Source organism: Suncus etruscus, chromosome 1 (assembly GCF_024139225.1).
Source record: "Suncus etruscus isolate mSunEtr1 chromosome 1, mSunEtr1.pri.cur, whole genome shotgun sequence".
Lineage (NCBI taxonomy): Eukaryota > Metazoa > Chordata > Mammalia > Eulipotyphla > Soricidae > Suncus > Suncus etruscus.
In genome coordinates, this window is record NC_064848.1 from 110376009 (window position 1) to 110401151 (window position 25143).

The 25143-nt window shown below is 34.4% G+C and overlaps 1 protein-coding gene across 2 annotated transcripts in view; it reads left to right on the forward strand.

Moving 5' to 3' along the window:
* The window catches only part of MAGI2 (membrane associated guanylate kinase, WW and PDZ domain containing 2), a 1487205-nt gene that overhangs the window by 951883 nt on the left and 510179 nt on the right, over window positions 1–25143 (forward strand). The window lies entirely within an intron of this gene.

Here is a 25143-nt window from a genome sequence, read left to right on the forward strand (position 1 = left end):
CAAAAAACAAAAGCAACAACAAAATGCAGATAAGTGCTAGGAAGAGTGTGGACATGATGAAAAATTGGGAATAATTGTACAATCTTGTTGAGATTATAAATTTGTATGACACTACCAAAGATAATTTGGGGATTCCTAAAAAAATTAAACTTAGAGTAACTTTTACTAGAACAGTACTAATTTTACTACTGAATATTAAAACAAAAATAAATGTATCTTAGAAAGATATATTCACCCCCATATTTTTAATTAAAATTTTTATTGTAGACACTGTGGTTTACAAAGTTGTTTAGGACACAGTCATTTCTAGTATTCAACATTCCAACATTAATCCCAACACCAGTGTAATTCTCTCCACTCTTGTCATAGGTTTCCCCACCTCTTGGAAGCCTGTCCCTTGGCAGGTTTACATTATTACTTATATTGTTTGGTATAACTAATGGTAATAAAAATATTAAAAATAAAACTTCATTTAAAAATATTATAAAAATTGTCATATCTTGCAATGGGGTCTTTATGGCATAATTTGAAGATCTACTAAGCCACTGAGCTTATGTGGCTGCTATGATAATTTTATATCTAAGTTTGTGTATTCCTACTGGAAAGTCAGTATTCAAATTATGAGATGTCACATACCTGTTAAAGTGGTTGCACAGTCCATGAGTTTGAGGACCTAAGAAACTTGTCCAATGAGCTCATATCAGCTTTGTTCATGGTCCTGAGTGCCAGGCCTTCAAGAAGTACAAAGTTATCCGGGAGGCAGCTTAATCTGGCTTCAAACCATTTCTGAAGATGTCAAAACTAAACCATACATACTTGGAGTTTTTGATGTCTTATAGTCTCTGCAGAGATTAATAGAAATTCATTGATGCTGGGCTATTGGCATAACAGCAGTTGTGTGGAGGGGCATTTTCATTTATTTTACTTTATTTTGTGCTTTATACTTTTATTTCAAAAAAAATTTTTTTTTGTGGAAGCTGCATTTTATTTGAAATTCAAAAATTATTGCAATAAACAAACTTTTTGTAAAGTTATTTAAAACTTGAGCATATCAATATTAAAGTAAAATTTCCAGGAATGTACATTTTTAATTTCAATGATAATTCTAAATTGTTATTCAAACTGATTATTTTAATTCACCATCCTAAGTTTATCTGAAAATCTGCAAGCATTTTCATTTATTAAAATAAAATTTTAATTGAATAACTGTGAGTTAAATAGCTCCAAATTTGTTCATGATTGAGCTTCAGTCATACAATGCCCAGCACTCATCACTTCACTACTGCACATTAATTGCCACCTATATCCCCAATTTCCCTCTTCTTCCTCCCCTATACACCCTTCCCTTGTGCTGTGACAGACATTCCCTCTGTCTCTCTTTTCCAGCTAAGGAAAACTATAACAAGATGAGGGTCAGGATCAGGAAGCTTGCCACAAAAAACAGAGGAATGCAGTTAAGGCAGAGAAGGGACTCACTATGGCATTGATAGTTGGAAATGTACAACCACATGTAAAAAAATCTGCAGAATTATTCACAATTACCAAAGAATAAACACACCCTAAATGCATATTGAAAAATAAATATCTCAAATACATTCATTCATTAAGTCACAAGAAAGTTGACTTTTACTGTTTGCAGCAACTTGTTCAGTGTTTCCCAAAGTGATGATACTGTCCCTAGCAGGCTCTGGTACAATGCAGAAAGAATTGTAGAAGCATCAGGTGCAATTGGAGGTCACTCTCTGTTTGTTCACTTAACAAAAGTAAGTTTCATGAAGTGGAAAACTGAATAAAATTTTTCTGAGAAGAGGACAGGGGGCCAAATCATATTGGAAACCTATGTCTTAAGGGTGTTCACAGTGAAATAAGCCAGAAAAAAATCAAATGATCTCACTTATATGGAATTATTAGATTAAAAAGTTATAGAAACAGCAAATTGGAGGTTACAGGGCCAATGGAGCAAGACAAATAGGTGAAAGTAGTCAAAAGGTATAGACTTCACTTTATACAATATGCTAAGTTTACTAGGAATCTAATATATAACATGCTGAGTACAATCTGTAATACATACTTGAAAGTTTCAGAATGTAATAGAACTTGAAATTTTTCACTATACACACAAATGGTAACTGTGAAGTAACGCTGTGTCAATATATTATGCTAATTTTATAGCATATGCATGTACTGAATAATCACATAATATACTTTAAACACAATATTATATCATCTATGCCTCAGTAATGATAGGGAATAAAAAGTTTGATTTTAAGAAAAAGAATACTCTCCTGTCTTTCTACTCTCAGTTTTTTTGGTTTTTTTTTTTTTTTTTTTGGTTTCTGGGCCACATCCGTTTGACGCTCAGGGGTTACTCCTGGCTATGAGCTCAGAAATCGCTCCTAGCTTGGGGGGAGTTGGGGATCCAATCGTGGTCCGTCCTACACTACCTTACCTCTAGCACCACTTTCCCGGCCCCTACTCTCAGTTTTTAATCATGCTTATACCATATAACTCTGAAACACAGATAAGACACATTTACTTGTAATTATTCCCATTATTTAAATTAATTTTCTCTCTTTCCACATTCTCTCTTGTTGGATTTATACAGATTTTCTGAAAAATGTTACAGTTAAAAAGCTCTTATATTCCATCTGTTACATGTCAGCTTCATAACACCAAATAATTCAAACACAAATGAATTATTATATTCACATGTTGAAAAAACTTATGTTAAGGAATAACATCTACTTATAGATTTTTATTTTGTTCATTTAGGGCCACACCTAGTCGTGCTCCAGGTTTATTCTGCCTTGTCGTCAGGGACTCATATGCAGGCAGTGCTGGGAATGAACTTGGATTGGTTCTATGCAAGGCAAACACCTTGCTTTCTTACTGTCTCACCATCCCCGTTTTATTATCTTATATGATATAAAGCAAATAAGAATTGAATCTCTGAAATTAAATACTCTGGCTAATCTGTCACATACATAATAAAATATTTTAAAGTTAATCAAAATAATTTTGTAAAAATCTAGGGAAATTAAACAGAAATTAACAGAAATTAAACAGAAAGATACCAACAGAAATTCCCAGAACGAGAAACTAGACAATATTTAAACTGGAAATGCAAAATTATTTCTTATGTATGCATATTTTATGGAGTTCTTTGTGGAGGGTGGTTACACTCAGCAGTGACTAGGACTTACTCCTGACTTTTTACTTAGGAATCACTCCTGGTGGTACCTGAGGGATTTCTGCTTTCAATACAATCAACCCTGCCTATATTCAATGAATAATATTTATTTTATTTGGTTTGAGGCTAGTCTCAGCATTACTCAGGGTTAATTCTTACTCTGCACTCAGGTATTACTCATGTACCATATGGGAGAGTGACCATTATGGGATGCTAAACCCAGGTTGGCTGTATCTCTTCAGCCCCTCAATGAATAATTTTTAATAGTAAAGGAAACTTTATTGTTGCTTTTTTCATGAATAAATATATTCAGAAAACATGTTCCATACCTATATGTCTATCACTCGCTATAAAAAGTATTTCCAAATAAAAATATGTTTTTAGTTTACCTCTCATTTTTCTAAGCTTGTACCTGGCTGGGTTTTATAGTAGTTGAGCGAGGTATTTTTTTCTGCAGGGTGGGGAAGCCCTGGAAATTGTCTGTTTTATTAGCAGTCTGGCTGTAGGGCTAGAGTCACAGAAGACAGACAAAAAATTAGCTGTGTAGAGATATTTTAGAAATTAGTTTATCTGATAATTCACTTAGAAGAAAGATGATCATTTAAATCACTGTGTTATAGCAAGAAATTTTGGTGACTCCTGGGAGTTCAAGGATAGATCAAGTAACATTTTAGATGAACATACAATCTTCTGGAACAACATTTAAAGTACATTTGGAATTTTGAGTAAGTGTAAATGAAAAGATGGATTTACTAGCTGGCAAATCATTCTTTTCTTTTTTTTGACAATAAATTTTTTTCTTTATTTAAACATCTTGATTACATATATGATTGTGATTAGGTTTTGGTCATGTAAAGAACACCCATCACCAGTGCAACATTCCCAACCACCAATGTCAGCACTATTCACAATAGCCAGGCACTGGAAACAACCAAGATGCCCTTCAACAGATGAATGGCTAAAGAAACTGTGGTACATATACACAATGGAATATTATGCAGCTGTCAGGAGAGATGAAGTCATGAAATTTTCCTTTACATGGATGTACATGGAATCTATCATGCTGAGCGAAATAAGTCAGAGAGAGAGAGAGAGAGAGAGAGAGAGAGAGAGAGAGAGAGAGATGCAGAATAGTCTCACTCATCTATGGGTTTTAAGAAAAATAAAAGTCATTTTTGCAACAATCCTCAGAGACAATGAGAGGAGGGCTGGAACTTCCAGCTCATTTCATGAGGCAAATCATTCTTAAGAGTAAAACTCATATCTAAAGTTTGGAGACTTGAAAATCACTTAGTACTTTGGCAAGTCAGAGTCCTTTAGTTTCAATTATCTTAGCTTTTTTTTTTTTAATAATTTTTATTTTGACCAAAGTGGATAACAAATCTTTCACAGTAATATTTTAGGTACAGAGTGATATTGAATCAGGGGCATTCCCACCACCGATGTTGTCTTCCCTAAACCCCTGTTCCCAGCATGTATCGCATATTGCCCCTCCTTTGCCCCCCCTCCCCTAAGCTGCTAGTATAAGTGGTCCCTTCTGTGTCTAGCTTGTTGTAGATTGGGTATCGATTCTGTTGTAGTTGGCTTTGGATTTGGTGTTTAAGCCTGATCATTTTGTATTTCTATTCAATGTTCATACAACTGTTTGGCCTTTGTCATTATTTCCTCCTCAATTTGTGGATGGTTCAAGTTATGTGGTTCTCTTTGAAGGTAAGAAAAAAAGGGGGAAAAAAAGGATGGGCAAAAATTCAAACAAGCAAAAAAATGGGAGGAGTCCTTCTAGAAACTATAAAAATCAGTTTAAGAAAAGAAAGGGGGAAAGGAAGGAAAACATAAAAATAATTAAAAAAATATCAGACCAAGAAAAAAAAAACTGAAAAGCACCACAGCAATAGTGTTTGGTTGTGGTCAATTTTCTTAGTTTTGAAATATGTTGCTTGGTTGCCAGAGGGATTATACAATAAATGGATGCTTGCCATGCACACAGCTAACCTGGGTTTATAAAGGCTTTTGGTTTTTGGTTTCGGGAGACACCTGGTGATGGTCAGGAATAACTCTTGAGTCTATACTCAGGAATTAACTCCTGGGACCTGAGTGATAGATAACACAGCGGTAGGGCATTTGTCTTGCATGTGGCTGGCCTGGGACTGCCCAGGTTTGATCCCAAGCATCCCATATAATTCCCCAAACTTGCCAGAAGCGATTTCTGAGCACAGAGCCAGGAGTAACCCCTGAACAATTTAAGAGTGTGGCCTCAAAACAAACACACAATGAAAAAAAATACCTAACTCAGGTCAGTTGTGCAAGGCAAGGACCCTACTTGCTGTACTTTCGCTCTGACTCTGCCAGCCCATGGTTCATTCTAAGCACAACAAAAGTGAACACTGAACATATAGCAAGAGTCAGGAATAATCCTAAAGCACAGCTGGGTGTGGCCTAAAAAATCCCTCAAACTAGATGGTTTATTTTCTTTGTTTTTAAATTTTATTTTCTTGAAATCATTGTAATCTACAAAATCCTTTGTAGTTGAATTTCAGATATACCGTGAATCAGGCCCATTCCCACTACCATTGTGGACCTCTCTCCCCACCAATGATACCAGAGTGCATCCTCATACCACCCTTTGTCCCTAGGCCTGCAAGTACAACAGGCTCATTTAAATTTAGATTGTTAAAGTTTAGTTCTCTTGATTCTATTGCCATTCATTGACTTTGGCTTGGATATTTAGTTCAGTTCTTTTCTTCTCCATCAATGTACCTGAGACCACTTGGCCCTCATCCTTCCTTTTTTAATATCTTCTTACTTGTATAGAAAAATGCAAAAATGAGGCAAAATAAAGTAAGACCTGCCCCAAGGTTCTTTGAAAAAAATGTGGGAGCCCCTATTTAAAGACAAAAAAAAGAAGAAAAGTAAAAAAAAAGAAAACAAAAAGGGAGTGTATGGCAGGGGTTTTTTTTGTGTGTTTTTTTGTTTGGTTTGGTTTGGTTTGGATATTTTTGGTTTGTTATTTTTTGCACAGGTGCAGCCAAAGTTGGGAAAAATAGAAAGGGAAAAACTTTGGTCTAAAAACGGAGATTCTACCCACGAGGTATCCTGTCATAAGACAAACAACAGATTCCAGGCATACTAAGTTGTCAACCCCAAAGTCTTTTCTCATAGTCCCAGTAAAAGCTCTTCTCAATCACTGTTGTTGCAATCAGGTTTCTATAATTAGAGATCTTGATTTTTGCACAGATCCTATGTCAAAGTCAGGGTGTCAAGGAGCGACTAGATGGTTTTATAAGTTCATAATTCTTTAAATAGAGTTCCCAGTAGAGGAGTAGTGGCATTTCAGAGATAAAGAGCACAGTTTTTTCTATACTGGGAAAGAGAAAAGAGCCCAGATATGGAAATGGACACAACTGCACAGCATGTAGTGATAGTTTTTTTCAGAGGCTTGGTTACAGACAGCCTCGCTTCCAGGTAGTTCTCCCAAGAGCTACTCAAATAAAAAATATGGGCATTAATTTTGCATACTTTATCATTACCTCACTTCCTGGTCTTTCAGGTCTGTGTCTCATAAAACATTTCTATGTTTGTAATTGTCTCAATTACAAACCTGCAATTCAAACATTTTAGGGTTGTTATCATACTGGAAGATATGATAAGAAGCAGTAGTTCATGAAGTAAATGAAAAAATCTTGGAATTGAATCCCATGAAATCGGTCCATGTTTAGGCAATAGTGCACTTCACACTTCTCTTAAGCCAGTACATGTTCACTGGCAGTTGGAGCCAAATTGGTCAGCAAAGTGTATGTAAGCAAAATTTGGGCAAGAAATGATAAAACACATTAGTGACATCTTGTTCTACACAAGGTATGTTTCAGAAAAGCATACACTTTCCCTGCTATTTCATATCTCCATGTTTCCTTCATCTTATCCTAGGAAACAAATATAAGATATTTAATATGTTTGAAAAAATTTTTGGAAAATATTGAGTAATTAGCAATCATTGAGCAAAATGCTGAAAAGATTTAGAAGCTCCTGTATATTGATTTAAGTCTTTTGGTAGTCATTAGATTTTCTTTTTAAAATACACAGTAATAATTTTATTGATTTTGTAGTAATACCCTTCCTAAAACACTTTGTGTTATTATGTGCTCTTGGTATTTTGAGGCCTCTGCATATCCAGCAGTGGACTTAGTGCCCACTAAAAATACATGAATAGGTTTTAAAAATGTGTAATAAAGTGATAAAAACATGCAAGTAAAAATAAGTGTTTAGGGCTAAGTGCTATAAAATGCTAGATCTAAGAATAGGCAATTTCCTTAAACTCCATCTATGAAAAATGTTTAAGTCTGTCAAATGAAGTAAGCTTGATTCCTTTCAACATCCTATAAATAACAATGTGTTCTATTTTGATCAGTAGGCAGCAGCACAATAAACTCATTTCCCAATATAAACAGAAAGTTCTCAGAAATCATTTTATCAACATCACTATAGTTTTTAACTGCTTTTCAAACTAAGCACATACATCCATATGTGCATATTCATAAAACCTAATGTAGTAATTTTATATATTTATATGCTCATGTGTATAATATATTCATCTGAAACTCTAATATTAAATATTTATGTACAAACATAAATATTATGCTTTTTATATTTAGATGATATAAAATGAGATTTTTCTACTGCTATACTGTATTGCATCAACCAATATCTCTTCATGTTTTTCAGTCATGGTTCTACTTTGCCCTTCGTTCTTTTTTGTGACCTCCTATCCTATTGGTTGACCCCTAATTTGATGCTAAGCTTCCTCTCTTTTATGAACTTTTCATTTTGGCCCTCTAGAATATCCTGGGAGACCTCAGTGGAGTCATGTGGCCATTAATTAAGAGACAATGGCATAAACAACTACAGAGAAATGTTCAGTTTTTACTTGAATTTTATGTAAAAGAGAATAATATCAAATAATAAATGTTAAGTGAACATAATTTATGTCTAAGAATTGTTGAGCAAGTGAAGGTTGATGACTCTAAAACATTGTAATCTTTATATAAATATAATAACAATAGGGAAAATACAAAATAGCCACTTAATCGAAAATATTCTATCAGTTTTAGTGTCACCAAATGTGACAATAGCATTTCTAGTATACAGTACTATTTCTAGTGTTAAAAGTGTTAAAATAGTAATTTTAGTACTGTAGGAAACTTTTCATTTCTTTTAATTTTGCATGTTAAAAAAACTTACTTTGAGGCCTTCTAGTAATAACGAGAATACATGCAGGTTTATGAATGTTCTTGTGGTCCACAATATAGGACAAATACCTTGTGTAACACATATATATGGACAAGATAATGTTAATTAGATTTGCTACTCCCACCCCTTTTTCAAAGATGGAAGCATCTAATATTTTGATGAAAATGGAAACACTAGTCCAAAGACTATGTTCTTTCAGCTAGTGAATCAATACCAACAGGAATTATTCTTTTCCTGGAGATAGCATCTCAGAATGCATTTTCTTTCCATGAAAACTTAGTGCTTTCATCAATGTTTTCTTTTAACAAAGGGGATTCTATTTTTAGATAGAAATGGAAAGAAAATATAGCAAATAAGTTTTGCAAGGCAGTCCTAATCTGATAGACACACTGATGGAGGAATGAGGTGAGACTCAAGATGAACCTTGAAACCATATCCCTTCCTATGGAAATCACCTCTATTTCCTTTTTAACACATTCCCTTTCATTTTTGTTGAGCTGGAGCAGACATACACATTATGAAACAATGTTTGATAGTAGGTGAAATATATTTTATATTTCTTTTAGATTCAAATCCTCTATTTGCCATGACTGTGTTGGGAGAATATAAACAACTGCTCTCAGCATTAGTCGATTTGTCTATAGAAATGTCTGCATATTGTTGCTTTTGAGTATATTAATGAATGTGAGTAGCAACCAAGACATTGTCTAGAATGTTGTAGAAACCAAATATTTAGAAAGTTAAATAATTCATCAACTATATTCTCTGATTTGTAGTTTGATTTGTTATAATTTAATATAAAGCTTTAAAACGTAGGTTTTATTTTGTATGCATAAGTTTTTAATCCACCAGTCACAGGTTAATGGTAAAAATCTCTAAATTATTTATATGAAGTTTGGTTACATTCACTTTCTTTTAATGTTGAAATTCAGTTTCAGTAGGCAACTTATTGCATTTCCAAAGTGACTGAAAATATTGTATATACTGCATACTATGAACATATTTTTAGGGTTAACAGATAAGAATGTATGGTATTTTACTGCTTTTTAAAACCCAAGTTCCAACTTTCATGAAAGGACAAGCTGAGTACTGAAATACACTTTGTCAGTTATTATATTTCAAGTCAAATTTATAGTCAACTTTTGAATTTTCCTTCTCTGCCTCCTATAGAGTTTAAAGACCACCTTATGTCAATCTGGCTCCAAACTAGCTTTACAAGCCAACGTTAAATACCCACTCTGTTCATACAGGTTTCACAGAACCTACTGTTTTTGTTTAGATAATTTATACATATTGTGTCACATTAATTCCATCTTAGAACTTTGACCTTATCTTTGCATATACTGTCTTTCTGACTCTTTGGATCTTTGACTTATATTTGCAATGTCTGTCTTTTGGATCTTATTTATGACAATAAATTTGGTTTCCTGTTCCCCTTTGGCTCAGGATACTCAGGTTGTACTAGAACTGATATACTCCTACCTTCAGAAGTGTCTCAAATGCTTCTGTGTCTGCCTCAGTTTGAGCAGAATGAATCTTGGTTACGGTTTTTAAAATAAGCAAGCACAATATGGCAACCACAGATAGAAACCCTTTTTGTCAACTGCCACACAGTGCTTTTTGTTGTGTCACATTTTACTTTTACAGCTTTCTTGGGGTCCCGGGAGGTGGGAGGGCATGTCATACTGCCTATTTGTTTTTCCATAATGCATTTCCATCTGAAAAGAAAGGGAAATATCTATCTAAATATAATTATTTCCTTTGTACTTTTTAAGGTTTGCTTTTCTTTTCTCTAAATTGTTGAATCAAATTGCTTTAATTTTATTTCATTGACAGTGCAAACTGGTGAATCTTTAAAAGCTACTTCTATTGGACTTCCAAGTGTATTCACTTCAATGTAATATTTTTTTAAAGAACATTTTTTAAAGAAATTGGTTCTGTAGGAAGTTATCTACTTAGTGACTGACAAAAGCTTGGAATGTTATTTCTCTTCATATTTCTCTTTTGGAGGTTGACACACAGTAGGATTATCACATATAGATAACTTCCAGATTATCCCTGCTAGAAATATAATTAAAATGCAAAAGAGGTATAAAGAAGAACATTTGAACTTAAGTATGCAACACAATCTTGTAAAATGATGAAAGAAATAGACAGCTGGCTTGACAACTGTTTTGTCAAAGAGACTTAGAAATTTTCATATTCTATAGGCTCATGTAATATTACTGCTTTACAAAAGTAAAGATAAAGCATTAATCTTGGTAAGATTTAGGAATGTTTTCAATTTTGAAAACCTAGTTCTCAACCACTTTGACCATTAAAAGTCTTTTAAAATAATTAAGAATGTAAATTCCTAATAAATACTTCAAAATTGATATAAAATGTATCCATGTGACCAAGAGAATCATAAGGAAGCATTTTTAGCAAAAGTGAGTCTGTTTGGAGCTATATTAATTTTTTTTCTTGCTTGTTTTTGGGTCACATCCAGTGATGCTCAAGGCTTACTTCCTGGCACTGCCCTCAGGGATCATTCCTGGCATTGTTCAGAGATCCATATGGGATATCAGGATCAAGCCCCAGTTAACACATGCAAAGCACATATTCTACTGCTATATGTCAATCTGGTCCCAATTTAAGTTTATTTATAAAATGGTGAGCCTTCCAAATTTTGATCATCTTTTATCTATTTACTTATTACATTCATTTTTCTGTAATTATCTGCTCATTCCTCTATTTTAGTCTGAAATTTGATAAGAGAGTTTATGAATATTTATATAAAAGAAAACATCTATTTTAAATGAAAATAGTACAGGGGCTGGAGTGGTGGTGCAAGCATGCGCTAACCTAGGACAAACCACAGTTCGATTCCCCGTGTCCCATATGGTCCCCCAAGCCAGGAGCAATTTCTGAGTATATCCAGGAGTTACTCCTGAGCATCACCACGTGTGGCCCAAAAAGAAAAAAAATAGTGCAGATACTTTAATTTCATATTTAGAAGCCTGTACATTTAAAATATATAGTATGTGTGTATTTATCCATCTATTTAACATCAATCCATTAACTAATCCTTTGGGAGCTAGATATATTTAAAAAATGATTCATTACTAGATTCACAATGTTTATGAGTTAAAAATGGATTTTTTGGGAAACAAACACTAGCTGTTTTTTCTCCTGAGTTTCCTGAGAACATTCTATGGAATAAAATGGATCTGTTGGATTCAGTGGTCACAAAACTGTTAGTTTAATTTGTCTAGTGCCATCCAGTGGGAATCATACAAAAGCCTAATGGATTAAAAACTTTTTTCTGAGGGTCAATGGCATTAGCAATTCTCTATTAATCTGATTAGTTACAGTTGACTTAAAAGTTTTAAGAAGAATATTATAATTTTATTTTTGGTAACTCTTGTTTTTCTGTGTTGAAATAGATTGAGCATATTTAAGTCCAAGATCATCCTCTCTGATATGTTCCTGATATATTGTAACATATTGCCAGGCTAGTGGAACAGTAGGAATTTTATCAACTTAGTATACAATAAGATCGATTCTCTTATAAATACTGAGGTGCTAGAAGACAGTATATGAAGAGAGTAAAAGATGTAGTACTAGTAAGGCAAAGTGAGATTTCCATTATACAATGATTGTCATTTCAGAGGAACAAATACACAATGGACCCTTACTCAAGAATTTAATATCCAAAATAGCATCATTGTATATAGATTTGTTTTACCTATATATAATGGGCCATAATTAATAATGGGCCATAAGGATTATTTACATATGGTAAAATCCCAAATAGTCCTTTTAATTTTTTATCTTGCCATAAAAACATGATTTTAGAATTTTTTGACCATTACCAAGACCAAGCTTAGTTGAGCAAAGGTTGGTTAATTGGTTCATTGCAGTGAGAGGGACACCATAGAGAACCATGGGACTTCTAAAATTGACAACTTAAACTTTGATCTTGAATTAAGAAATTTTGTGGAAGCTATAAGAAAGTGAAACTTTTCTTTGGAAAGGATGCTTAGAGGTAGCAAAGATGATTTATGTCTGGATATATAATAAATTAAGTTTTATAAAAGCATGCAATAAAGATTATGATGATGTTAAAAAGGATTCTATAGAAAATGGTGGGTTTTTTTCCCATTCATTTCTCTGAATGTTCTGAACTTGATGTTCTAGGAATTTGATGATGAACCATGAGAGGAAACCAGTTGCCTAGTTACTAATGCCAGAACAGATCCTGGCCATCAGACTTTTAGTGATCGCTCTAGTATAATTTTATTTTATTATTACTTTTTATTTAAAAATTATTTTTATGTAAACATGGTTACAAGGTTGTTCATAATACAGTTTTTTTTCAACAGATAAAGTTGTTCATGACTGAGTTACTGTCATACAATGTACAACAATCTTTACCGGTGAACATTTCCCACAACCAATGTCTCCAGTTTCCCTCTCCCCCAAGAATATTTTTGATTCATAGTTCTCTAGTCAGCTTTTCTTCCTCAAAATCTAGGATTTTTTTAACTATCATCATCAAATTGGCTCTCTAAAGTAAAAAGTTCACTTCTATATTTTATAGTACTAATGAAAGTATTTTAGGGCCAGACCCTGTTTGATCCCTGGGACTCTTCCCCAAACACTGCTAAGAGTTCATCCTGAGCACAGTGCCAGAATTAGCCACTGAGCACTGCTGTGTGTGGCCTCAATTTATCCCCCTAATATTCATGTACAAAAAAATAGAACATGTTTTGTAAAAACATATTTTTAAAGAATCTTCTTTTATGTGTTGGACCAAAAGTTAATTCTTTCTATAAAACCCCTATATAATTTATATTTTACTTAATAATTGGGTAATACCCAAACTAATAAGCACTGATTTTACTAGTTGTTGTTGTTTTGAGGGGGGCACAGCCAACAGTGCTCAGGAATTTCTCCTGGTTCTGCACTCAGAAATTACTTCTAGCAGCCTTGGGAAATTATATGGGATGCTGGGGCTTGCACCTGGGTTGGCTGCTTACAAGGAAAAAGCCCTACCATTTGTGCTATTGCTCTGTCCCCTGGTTTCAGAGAATGTTAGTAAAAGAATGTCTCTAGTGCTATATTGTGTTCAGCACCATGTGAATAAATACAGCATTCTTAAGATATATAAAATCCCATATGTGGAGTAAACTTTAGACCTATTCTTCCCCCAAAATAAAAAATTAGTACCCAATTTTATACAGCAGAAAACCACAATTGCTGTTCAACAGAAGGAAAAATTTCTCATAAGTGCTATAAAAATTAAATGAGTGATTCCATTCTACTGTGAATTTTAAACATTAAAAGTGTTTCAAATAGCAGCTGAATGAATCTGATAGAGCAAGCATACATGTGGTTTGAGTGTTTGGGCTACATGGTGGTCAAGACTAACTCTGAAGAAAAGATTAATGACTTGAAGAAGGAATAGAAAGTCAGTAAGATATTTTAATCTAGGTCAAGTTAGTCTTTGTAATTCTCAGAAGAAATATTGGTGGTGATATTGATGAAGAAATATTAGAGGTACTATTAGAACTAGTTGTGAAAATAAAGGAAACCTAAAAAGACAAGATACACTTCATTCACAAGTTCCTGTAGCTAGATCATTAGAAGATGTCTTTTCAATACATAGATAACTTTACTTTTCTTTTTTTTTTGGGGGGGGGATCATACCCGGTGGTTTTCAGGGGTTACTCCTTGCTATCTGCTCAGAAATAGCTCCTGGCAGGCACGGGGATAATATGGGATGCTGGGATTTGAACCAGCCACCTTAGGTCCTGGGTCGGCTGCTTGCAAGGCAAATGCCGCTGTGCTATCTCTCCGACCCCTACTTTTCTTTTTTTAATTTTAGCTAGAGGCAATAGTAGCATTTATCAGTTACTCATAACTAGTTTACAATTGTATATATCATACAGAAGTGTGCAGCATTTTAGTATCTTCTTAACTTTATGTGGAAAGTTATTATCCCTAGATTATAATGTTATAATTATATAACATTGTAGCTGTTATATTTATGTCAGATTTACCAGATACCCAGCTTCTGATTAAAACCAGATGCAAATTTATGAGTGTTCATAGGTTATGCTTTGGATTTTAAATTATGCTCTTTTTTTTACAACAGAAATGGGCTTTATCATAGATATTATAATAGATTATTATTTTATCTTAAAGGAAAGGGTATATGAGACAAGAGCAGTATTTTAATCAATACAATCAAAGATTTAATTTTACAAAACTATACAAAACCTAAGATTTTATTAAACTTTAATGAAGATATTTAACATATTAGTAGTAAAGATAATTATACCCAAAGGTTATGTATCATTATATTTTTCCTTTATTTGAAGCACTATGCTTTAAAGCTACCTAGTGAGCCATGTGAGAGTATATCCTGAATAATCATTTATTTGCAAATTTGCTAATTAAACTATTGATCTCAAGACAAATATTGTGCTACAAGTTGTAGTAGTTGTAACAATAGCAGCAGTGGCAGTAGCACTATTAGTACAGTAGCAGTAGAAGTAGTAAAAAAAGAAACTTATCAGAGAGTAGCTACAGAAAAAAATAGTAGTATCAAATAGTCATGAAGTTGTCATAATGTGCCAACTAGATCAAGTTCATGTCATAGCTTCTCAGAACAACATCATGAAGTAATCCATAACATTTTATATTTTAATTATTTTATTTTATTAAAAATTTTAAGTGAATTATACAAGATACATAGTTAGAAAGTTAGTCATGATTTAATTTCAGTCTTACAATGTCCAAAACTATCTCTTCAACAATGCACATTTTCTGCCACCAATGTTCCCAGTTTCTCCCTCTAATATGACAGATATTTTCTCCTCCTCCTCCTCCTCCTCCTCCTCCTCCTCTTCTTCTTCTTCTTCTTCTTCTTCTTCTTCTCTCTTCCTCCTCCTCTTCCTCCTTCTCTTCCTCCTTCTCTTCCTCCTCCTCCTCCACACTTCCTCCTCCTCCTTCTTTTCCTCATTCTCCCCCTTTTCCTCTTCAGCAGTGTGGTTGCGATATTGTTACTGAAGGGGTATCATTAATATCACTTTATCTCCTTTAAGAACCTAATTCTTGTCCAGAGTGATCATTTACAATTGTCATTGTCATAGTGGCTTTCCTATACCTTTAGTGCACTTCCACAATCTTTGCTACATGGTACCATGAACCCAGACCTGTTGGCCATATCATCTCTACTTTTTTTAAAAATTAATTATTGACTCAAAAAATGTAGGCGACTTTCCCAAAAAATATATTTTACTGAATAGGGAGACTCGTAGTTAAACCTTCAGTACACAAACATGTAAACTTCTTATTTGAATAATTTGAGTAGAGCAATAAAATACAAACTTTTAAACTTTTAGAATAGAACTTAAGGCTGGGGCCGGCAAGGTGGTGCTAGAGGTAAGGTGTCTGCCTTGCAAGCACTAGCCAAGGAAGGACTGTGGTTCGATCTCCCTGTGTCCCATATGGTCCCCCCAAGCCAGGGGCAATTTCTGAGCACTTAGCCAGGAGTAACCCCTGAGCATCAAACGGGTGTGGCTTGAAAAACAAAAAAAAATAGAACTTAAGGTTAAATTATTTTGACAGTGAAACTTCTTTAACATGTATTTCTGATGATATGGCTATACTAATTTATGCAATAAAATAATAATCTATATTTAAAAATATCTGTTATATCAGTCTCTCTCATTTAATGTAGTATATTACAAGTTCTTTATAAGGTCATTAAAATTGGGCTTAGTATTTAATATTGTGGCTATTACAAGTTTACTACAGTGTACAAGATATTCTTTCCATGTACTTGAGCATAAATGTCATTAAACAGTGGCTTAAGCAATTTACTGTTAGTTAATGATCCAGGACGTCTTGATAGCTCTTCAGTTCTCTCAGGTAAATATGATCTGTTTAAATCAGCATTGCAGGAGAATAAAATTCTTTAGCATGACTTAATTTAACATGAAGTGAGGAAAACTTAAAATGTTAACTTCTGTTATTCAATTGAAAAAAACCGAGAATGGAATCAAGAAATATATTAGCTTGGACCCCTGCCTTCTTTTAAATCTAATAGAGATACCAAGATAACAAACAGTCAGAAAATTGGTAAAGTAACATCACTAACACATCATAAGTAACACAAATATCAAAGAATAGTAGAATATAAAATTAAAATGTGGAAACAGTATTCAGTCCTTTATTTTTTCATTAACATGTGTGAATTGATGCCACTTTGTCTTCAGTGAGAATCTATTGAGTATATTTTTCAGACACATTTCACTCCTCAAACTTTATTGTACATGCAAATTACTTGAAGATCCTGTTAAGATGAAGATTCTGATTTAATATTTCTGATGTGGATTTGAGTTTTCAGTTGTAATAGAATCCCAAGTGATACTGATACTGCTTGTCTGCAATCCACTTTTGAAATAGCACAAATTTGTATTATATTTATAAAATCATCTTTTTTTAACAGTTTCCTTTATATACTGACATCTTAGTCATAAACATGGACATTTTGGAGGTTGTAGTTAAATATAAATGTATTGACTTTATGCATGACAAATTACTAGGTTAACATTCATGCAGATGCCCAATATTTTTGTATCATTAAATTGAAAAAGATAATTTGTTCAGGTAGACCGTTGTGGAACATTTTTCAGTCACTATCTTGAGGCATATCTAAAACTATTCACTTTGGGGCCTCAGATAATCATGAGTTCTTGACATAGACACCTGTCTTTTAGAAATTACACTGGAACCACCAAATCATTTTGTAGCAATTACTGAGTAACCATCTATTGATAATAACTTTAGTCACTAGCAGTTTAAGCCAAATTAGAAAAAAATGACCTTTGGGTGAAAAGTTTCATTTTATATTTCCAGTTCCTGGACCATCAAAGATCTTGTAAGAGTTTTAATTCATGAAGTTCAGCATGATGACCCTAGCCCAAAACACAGAGATTGTTTCTTTAAACCCACAATCCCACTTTGGTTTTAGGTTCTCTCACATTCAAAACATTTGCTTTGAGTACTAAACAGCACTTTAATTAAATAAAGCAGTGAAGGATATTATTTAGTTTATTTTTTGGAATAGAATCTGAAAATTGGAGGGTGGGGTTGAGAAGCCGTGCGCTCAGAGGTTACTCCAAGCTCTGGGCCAAGAAATCACTTCTGGCAGGCTCGGGGACCATATAGGATGCCAGGAATCAAACCCTGTTTGGCCGCAAGCAAGGTAAATGTTCTACCAGCTGTACTATCATTCCAGCCTTGAATTCTTAATATTTCTTTTTTTTTTTTCAAAATTAATGTAATTCATTTTTATTTGGGAGATATATGTATAATTTTTTTAATATAATTTTTATTTTGATCATAGTGTCTTACATATTGTTGACAATAACATTTTAGGTACATATTTACATAAAATCAGGGGGGATTCCCATCCCCAAATTGCCCTCCCTACCCCTCCGTTTTTGTCCTACCTCCCATTTCCTCTTCCCTCACCCCCAGGGCGGCTAGAATATGTGGTCCCCTCTGTATCCAACCCACTACTTAGTAGTCTTGCACCTGTTTGGTCTTGATGCCTCCCTTATCTCCCCCTCTAACTGTAGGCAGGACTAGCTCCCCCTAACGTGGACTGTTTCTTGAAACCGGACCTAGGTCCAAAAGTATCCCCAATGCAAGAACTCTTCCAAGACTTCCCTGCCGCAAATTTTTACCAACCTGAAGAAAGTCAGGGGGTGTGATAGGAAGATGCCTGGGAACCCACACATCACAAGAAAAACCCAAAAGACAATGGGAAAAACTGTACTTCCAACATAGGCATAAGACCTGTAATACACCAACTCGTTACCTGCTCTCCCCCAAATGTAAGGTAGTCTTTTGCACCACTTTGGTCCTTTAAAAACTTCGCTAACTCATTTTAGTTCTTTTTTTTTTCTCTTAAATTTATTTATTTATTTTTTAAATGTTGGTCCTATATATACATTTGCGAGCACATACATTTTTATTTATTTTATGTTATTTTATTATTATTATTTTTTTTATCATTTTTGGGTATGTGACCTGTGTCTGTTATCCCCTCTGTCCACCCCCAACCACACCGACAATACAATGTAGCTCCACCTCCCCCTGCAAAGACACAATAAATAATGGGGAAATCTTACATATAAAAAAAAAGAGCTCCTATCTACTAGAGATAGGAACTCATAGTTGTTTACAATACAGGGGTATCTCCTACCTTGAATTCTTAATATTTCTAAACAAGAAAGCAAACTAACAAGTCCATAGTTTGTATTTTTAATCAGTATATGTATATATGTATATATACATATATACATATATGTTTTCATCATATACATATATACATATATGTTTTCATCATATACATATATACATATATGTTTTCATCATATACATATATACATATATGTTTTCATCATATACATATATTTAGTTTTTGTGCCATACTCAGTGACGCCCAAGGGTTACTCCTGGCTATGCACTCAGAAATCGCTCCTGGCTTGAGGGACCATTTGGGACACCGGGGGCTCGAAATGCTGACTGTCCTAAGCTAGCACGCGCAAGGCAAATGCTTTACACTTGCGCCACTGCTCTGGCCCCAAATATGGAAATATTTTTTTTCTACACATAAAAAGATTGTTGGGAAGATGAGTGGCAATGTGTAAACCACTGTAGATAAAAGACTTTTAAATGTTCTCATCTTAGTCTCTTTGTATCAATGGCAGAGACAGAAGGGGAATAAATTCTTGATAGAATTGGTTGTGGTATTGTTTTCACTTGGTATTCATTCCTATGAAGTAATCATCTAAATTAATAAGGATTTGCCCTTTTATAGGGAAGAGAAATAGCATAGTCTAAATGGCCTCATAAAACGGAAATTGCTGAATGAAGTCATTACTTTAATTAGCATTTATGCCCCCAATGTTAACAGTATACTTTTAAAAAAAATGATGTTCAATACATTTCTGCCTACTACAGTGAGTAGTAGTTGTAGCCTGAGTGCCAGTTTTAATTGTCCCTTCAATATCAATTTAGACAGATCTAATAGGGTTGTGTTATTAGATAAGTGCCTCTGGTAATAGAAAAGAGATGTCATTACTGAGCAGGACTGAATAACCTGTTCACTGTGATGAACAGTAAACTATCTAAGCTTATTCATTCATGGAGTTTACCTTATTTTACAAAATTCATTTCCTTGTCTACATTAATATAAACAGTATAATTCCTTAGCTGATAGGTATGTTGAATGACTTAATCTCCTCTTAGAAGATTTTGATCTGTCTTTGATCAAATCACATTTTATTGACCTCCAAACACCATCTCTAATCTTAATTGAATGTTTTCTTAATTCTGCCATCATAGGAGAATCCATATGATCCTAGGAAAATATTTTGATTTTTGTCTCACGGCTATTGGTATTTGGTTTTAATGATCTCCACATTAAGTTTGTGAAAAAACATTGCACACATGTGATCACACAGACACACATATATACAACTTCACCCCATCTTTATCCATTTCCAATTCTCCCTTTGTTCCCCTCCAAAAGTTTATCTACAAGAACAAATAGAATGAATATTTTATAGTTACATGAAATTCCCCCTTTTTTGTTTTTTTTTGGGGGGGGCATACTCATTTGACACTCAGGGGTTACTTCTGGCTATGTGCTTAGAAATTGCCCCTGACTTGGGGGGACCATGTGGGATGCTGGGAGATTGAACCATAGTTCATCCTAGGCTAGTACTTGCAAGGCAGATGCAAGTGCCACCTCTAGTGCCACCTCTTAGGCCCCTCCTTCTTATTTTTTAAAATTTGACTAACAAGATCCTGTATAATCTATTTTCTCTGACATTTCTTTTTCTTTCTTTCTTTCTTTCTTTCTTTCTTTCTTTCTTTCTTTCTTTCTTTCTTTCTTTCTTTCTTTCTTTCTCTCTTTCTTTCTTTCTTTCTTCTTTCTTTCTTTCTTTCTCTCTTTCTTTCTTTCTTTCTTTCTTTCTTTTCTTTCTTTCTTTCTTCTTTCTTTCTTTCTTTCTTTCTTTTCTTTCTTTCTTTCTTTCTTTCTTCTTTCTTTCTTTCTTTCTTTCTTTCTTTCTTTCTTTCTTTCTTTCTTTCTTTCTTTCTTTCTTTCTTTCTTTCTTCTTCTTCCTTTCTTTCTTTCTTTCACAGACATGTTTGCAGATCAGATTTTTAAGAATGACAAGCAAGTATGATATTTTGAGGTTTTTATAAAGATTGTTTTAAAGGCTGGAAAGATAGTACAGTGGGTAGGGCACTTGCCTCTCATGTGGTTTTATTCCTAGCATCCCCTATAGTCCCCCAAGCACCATTCAGAAGTAATTCCTGAATGCAGAGTCAAGAGTCCCTCCTAAGCATCACATGGTGTATTCCCCCCCCCAAAAAAAAAAAACAGCACCACAAAATTTTTTGTTGTTGTTTTTGAGCCACACCTAGCAGCACTCAGGGGTTACTCTTGCTTCTGCTCTGCACTTAGAAATCATTACTGGTACATTTGGCATATCATAGAATAGGATGCTGAGATCTAATCTAGGTCAGAGCATGCAAGGCAAGCCTACCTTCTGTTCTGCCCTCCAAACAAAATATTTTTAAAAGGAATTGATAGGAAATTTTAGAAGAAACAATATGAATCCCTCTTCTGCTGATCTGATCTTTAAAATGGCCTTATTTCATTGGTCTCTTTGCCATTGAAGCACTCCTCAGAGTGTTCTTAGCTATTAATGTGAATGACTTTGAGTGATTCAAACACAAAAATTCTGATAGAGTTTTGACTGAGAAAATGAACTTCTAGAAAGATCAGATTCAAGAAATAGTGTCCAGGATTGCATCCTTTAAAAAAGAATAATTAATTTTTGGAGGGTCTGTCAAGCAGTACTCAAGAGTTCTGGGGAATCATTTCCAGAAATACTTAGCCAACTTGACCATGCCAAGTGTTAAGTCAAGACCAAGTGTTAAGTCTCAAAGCCTTTATGACCACATTTAAGTGTTGAAGAACTTCCATAGTTATATCTATTGATACTTGGGGGCCTCCAGGGCCACACCGGGTGATTTTCTTTGTATTGAATCTGAGTTGGGTACATGCCTTGTGTCCTATACAATCTCTTTGACCTAGATACATCCTTTTTTTTTTTTTACAGGAGATAAGTAAGCTATCAGCATCAGGATTTAATCATAATAAATCATGTGCTAATGTTATCCTATACTCATAAAAACAGGACTAAAATAAGTAGTTTACTTGATAAGCTAAATTAATCTATGCAAATATTAAATATATTACAATAAATCTAAAGATTTCTGAGCAATATGCCTTTTTATAGGGTTAACCATCACTATCTGAAAATATTTACATATATAGAATATAGCCATTTTAAGAAAAAAGTTCAGACTTATTGAAATTTATATTATCTCAAAATATCCATATTGAAACATGCCATTCATAATTTTCAGAAACTCCAAGTAGCAAAAGGAATTTTATAATCTTTTTTTGGTTTTTCGGGCCATACCGGTTTGATGCTCAGGGATTACTCCTGGCTAAGCGCTCAGAAATTGCCCCTGGCTTGGGGGGACCATATGGGACACCAGGGATCGAACTGCTGTTCTTCCTTGGCTACCGCTTGCAAGGCAGACACCTTACCTCTAGCGCCACCTCGCCGGCCCCTAATTTTATCATCTTTTGTTCAATATCTTTTTATTTCCAAGAGAAAGATTATGAAGACATCATCACAAAAGTATTAAGTTTCATTATCCTACCCTATATTATTCTGAATTTTATTTATTCTTTTGAAACATAATTGAGAATCATCATTTTTCTATTAGTACAAGTTTCTTTTTTTTTTTGGTTTTTGGGCCACACCCGGCGATGCTCAGGGGTTACTCCTGACTATCTGCTCAGAATAGCTCCTGGCAGGCATGGGGAACCATATGGGACACTGGGATTTGAACCAACCACCTTTGGTCCTGGATCAGCTGCTTTCAAGGCAAACACCGCTGTGCTATCTCTCTGGGCCCTAGTACAAGTTTCTATCAATGCATAGCTGCAATTGACTGCTCATTGACCTAAGATCTTCCCTCTTTTTGCTGCCAATCCACTCTACATGCTGCAACAAGGATGTATATATTTTTTTAAATTTTTGTATCTCTAGAAATGCTGAAATGGTATGAGAACCAATCCCAGTAACACAAGATAAAGCTGTTCTACACCTGGATGCAGTGATTTGCTGCTGCTTGAAACCCAGAGCCAGTGGAAGGCTAGCAGAGATGGACAGGGTTATACTCAGTAAAGGGATGAAATTTTAATCAATAAAATGTCAGTGAATGCTCTGGAAGTAGTGGATACCCTTAGATTAGAAAGGGGAGATAATCAACTAAGGTGTCTAGAAGCACAGGGATAGGGACTAGAGAGATTGTACAGAGATTAATGCATTTGCCTGTAAAAGACAAATTCACATTGGATCTATCTCATTGCATATTGGTCCCAAACCATCACCAGAAGTGATCCCTAAATATGGCGCCAAGGTAACTCCTGGGCACCAGTGCATATGTGCCCTCCTAGACCACAGACCTTCACACAACAGCAGTACAAGTATAAAATATATTCAAAATTGAGGATTTGACTTTATTTAAAGTCCCCAACTAAAGAAAAAGAACATAACATGAATATAAAGATAGGAAGATGCTGGCAATGGAATAGGGAAGCCTTGAGATTAGAAATAACATGAAACCTATAAAACCATTAAAGACTTGGTTTAGGCCATCACCCAGCTCCCAAAGTGAAAGAACACCCTCTCAGCCCCACATCTCGTGCCTCGGCAAGAAATTACAACCAACACTCCTGCTGACTCAAGCTGTGTGGCCCTTATTCTCATCCTCCCAAATGCGGACTGTTGCATGCTACTGTTTCATCTCCAGAAGGACCCCCAACCCAAGGACACTACCTGATCCCTTATCGCTGCAAATCACTTCTCAAGTGATATATATATAAGACCACGACATGTGATGAAAATGTGTCATGGATTTCACCCCCCACAAGAGTATCTCAAAAGACTTAATGGGGAAGCCTATATTTCCTTTATATGTTAATACATCTATAACAATTTCTCCTAGTGTGTATATTCCTTAATGTAAGGTAGCCCATTAAACACCTTCTTTTCTTTAATTCCTTTTTTTTAATTCATTTTTATTTATTTCTTTTAGTATATATTCATAGATTATTTTTTTCTCTTTAACTTTTTGGCTTTGCTTGGTATGAAAACATACAAGAAAAAGTCTTGCCTTGGATTAAAACTCAGGTCAAAACGAGGGCACAAAGATTCTGTAGCCTGACATTCTTACCCCAAATGCACCAGCAACATAATATGGCACCATTCCTTTTTGCAAAGGCATACTATAAGGGGGGCATTTTATGTACAGAAACAAGCTTTTATCTACTAGAGATAAGAACCCATACATTTTATAATACAAGGGTGCCTTCCACCTTGAACATGTGTCAAGTAGACCCAACTTAGACTCCATGTGACCTGGCAGCAACCATCCAATCTTGAGACCTAGACTTCAGACATAGAACTGACACCTTTCCCCGAAACAGCACCAGGAACCAAACTCCCTCTGGGAAATTCCTAATACCTCTCTAGCACCAATTTATGCCAGTTTTGATATGACATCCCGAAAAGAGGAAATGGCAATAACTTGATCTAAAAGAACGTCCTAATGGTAAGATGAAATCAGAAGACACGTCACCCTTTGACCGATTACCAACTACTGATTACCAACTACACTGTCAGCCAAGACTGGGCAGAACTTACCAATAAAAAAGACCCTAGCTTAGCCTTCTGTCTAGGTTCTGTACAAAAACCAAGATCTCCAATCCTAGAGGTCTGACTGTAACAATTATGACGGAATAGAACTTCTGGAATCATAATTTAAAAACTCTATTTCAGGCTTTGCCCTAGAAACTGTGCAAAAATCGAGACCACCAATAATAAAAGTCTAATTACAAAAACAGTACTGTAAAGAAATAGTATTCCTAGGCTTTGTCCAATAATCTATGTAAATACCAAGATAGCGAATTAGAGGAGACCTGATTATATCATTCACAACTGAGTGGAAAGATTTCCAAAAAGGATGGGTCATTTGGGTCAAAGTATATAAGTGTGTTAAATATTTAGTAAAAAAAGCTAATGTAGTATCATCACCTGTTGACTATCAGTGACACCTGAAACTTATATGACATCATCATTCAGTTACTTCAATAGGACAAAATGTCAAAAGAAAACAAAAACATTTGATTATGTCTGTCTCACAGAACATAAGATGATCCTAATGAAAATGTGTCTATCAAAAAATGCTTACTTTGAGAATTTTAGAAATGACCCACGTGAACTTAAGGTTTAGAGGAATTTAGTGCTTACTTCAAGATCTTTCAGAAATTAGTAGTAGTAGTCAGACAATGAATTGAACTCACATCCTCTGACTGTATACAAACTCTTATTATTTTAATTTTTGGAAAACTTAGTAGACAAGTTATTTTTCATATTATTTTGTTGACTTTTATTAGCACCGAGAATTAAATATTTGATAAGTTTCTTTAGCTATTAACTAACAATCAAATTATGATAATTAGAATTTTCTAGTCATTTTATAGTATCACA